The sequence below is a fragment of the Penaeus monodon genome, chromosome 16 (genome assembly GCF_015228065.2).
Source record: "Penaeus monodon isolate SGIC_2016 chromosome 16, NSTDA_Pmon_1, whole genome shotgun sequence".
NCBI classification, from domain to species: domain Eukaryota; kingdom Metazoa; phylum Arthropoda; class Malacostraca; order Decapoda; family Penaeidae; genus Penaeus; species Penaeus monodon.
The window spans coordinates 47051828-47054327 of record NC_051401.1 but is presented as its reverse complement, the minus strand read 5'-3'; the positions used below and the strand labels follow the sequence as shown (position 1 = coordinate 47054327).

Below are 2500 nucleotides of genomic sequence, written 5' to 3'. Positions count from 1 at the left end.
GGAAAAAAATAGTAAAATGAGAAAGGTAACTGGCACCTCCACTGCCTATATTATTGTCTGACGCTCGACTTCTTTGGCAGTGCGAGCTTGGCACTTCGTGTTTTCTGTGTGATCGTCTTTTGCTTATACTAACACCGAAGTCAAGGTATGTTCGCTTGAATTCCATATCATCTCGCTATAACCGTATAACACTATCGAGAGGGTTTTGTACTGCCACCGTGTCCTGTTCACTTCAGAAACCATATACAAAGGTTGCAAAGTTAATCACAGGCGTGACGAGTGCTTGCAACCGCATGCCGGAACCCTGTCCTTCAGGCAGACACTCGCCCTTCCACGTCAACATACAAAAGCGAAGGATTCATCCAAACTGTGAAGTGTCGAAGGAAAGGACCCTATTCTGCATGATGGCACAGTGCCAGAACGCAAGCAGGGGCCACCAACACACAGCGACTTTTTACAAGTAGTCAATATATATATATATTTTTTTTTCTATCTGGAATGTAAATCGTTAAATATATTACGTATAAGATAAATACATGCATATTTTGCAAATGCTATCATCCAACACTGGTGACAAGTATTTTTCATATACAAAACAAATGGTAAATATACCAAATGTTCACTATTGAAAACGCCATATCCACCCTCCCCAATATGCATGTGATCAGGTTCCATTATTGAAACTAGAGCTAAGCACGAATCTTACTCCATATATTGTAGAATATCAGATTTAACAAAAAAAAACGATAAGATACCAGTCCACCCAACTAGATTCACGCTGACGCCAGTGGTTGTTATTTGAACGTAACTTGACTCATCGCTTTCTGTTTTAAAGGGAAAGTTACGCCCGTTTTCTGAACTTAACCAAGGCTCTGACACGTGTATTGAGCGCCCTAATACAGTATACAACAGTTTGGTTTTATCGGTGCCGTGGGTTTATTGTATCGTTGTATCTGTGGCAACCCATGACAACACAGAGAGTTGCCAGCGGGGATGTTTATTTTGGTGTTTTCGTTATCATTTATGTCTGTGGGGCAGAAAGGGAGAAATGTATGTAAGGAGGAATGTTATTTTTATACAAGTAATTGGCTCTGGTTTATTGTATCCCATGTCAAGTTCTCAATAATTGTTATTTTCTGATAATTTGTGTCCTGGAACATGACGTCACACCTTCCTTGCCTTTTAAAGTTTTATCAAAGTTCTTTTTTTTGTATTATTATTATTATTATATATTTTTTTTTTACTTTATCTCCATATCTTTACCTTTCTCTCTTGTATTCTCCTTTATTTACCCTTTTTTTTATAGTTTTCTCCTTTCTCCCTTCCCTGGACTCACTCTATCTCTCTCCCTCCCTCCCTTCCTTCTTCCTTTCCTCTCTCTCTCTCTCTCTCTCTCTCTCTCTCTCTCTCTCTCTCTCTCTCTCTCTCTCTCTCTCTCTCTCTCTCTCTCTCTATCTATCTATCTATCTATCTATCTATCTCCGCATTAAAACACAAAGTGAAAGGTGTGCAAAGAGGTGGTGGCATTCGATTTGTGTGTAAATTCTCCACTGTGTATTTTACGAGGCTGCTATCAAGGAATCGACCGACGCATAACAAAACGCGCCTTCAGAATGTATTATAGTTTGCACCTTCAGTATCGAAATCTTGGGTAGTAGGAGTTGATTAGGTAGAGCAACAGATAAATACCAAAGCAGTAGAGGAGATAATATACAAAGCAATAGTCTATTTATTGTGTATATTATATCACCTGTCAGGATGATTCATAAAACTATCCCATGCATAATAAAATAACGCCGTGCAACTTGTTACCATGTGTTAAACCTCAGAAAGGATTCGCCAGCAATATAACCATGCAATATGCCACCCATTACCATATACACCATATACCGTTTATTATATACCATGTACAAACCACATAAGAGGTTCACAGCAGTTATTCAGTCATCCTTAGCACTGCAGATTCAACGGTGGTTTAATTCCGAAGTCATTTTTTCCCATATTACTATGTTCCAACGACCTTGAGCGGCATTACACTCTCGCAGTCTTCATGGATAAGAAATAAACTAGTTCCATTTAAAGTGCGAGGAAATGGAGGCTAAAGGAATCTGATCAATACTCTCACTTGAGTTGGTCGTGGGTTGGTAGGTACAAAGTATTCGGTTTCAAAAAAAAAAAAAAAAATTAGGCTTTGTTTTTGTTTTTGTTTTTATTATGAGGACAATGGTAGGAGATACGAGGGAAGTGATAGGAGTTATGAAGATTGTGATAGGAGTTAGAACAGTGATACGAGTCATGAGGACAGTGATAGAAGTCATGAGGACAACTATAGGAATCCTGAGGCCAGCGATAGGAATCCTGAGGCCAGCGATAGGAATACTGAGGACAGTGATATGAGTTATAAAGACAGTCACAGTAATCATGGCACTAATAGAAGTTCAAGAGGACGGTGAAGGTCACGAAACAAGGATTTTTTTGCGTATTCTGTAGTGACATTCCT

At 39.0% G+C, this 2500-nt stretch overlaps 1 long non-coding RNA gene across 1 annotated transcript in view; it reads left to right on the top strand.

The window, feature by feature from the left end:
• Positions 1-75: 75 nt before the first annotated feature.
• Positions 76-2500, top strand: part of LOC119583158 — a 4477-nt gene continuing 2052 nt past the window's right edge. Inside the window, exon 1 of the long non-coding RNA XR_005229693.1 lies at positions 76-145. This is a non-coding gene — a long non-coding RNA (uncharacterized LOC119583158). The remainder of the gene's footprint in view (positions 146-2500) is intronic.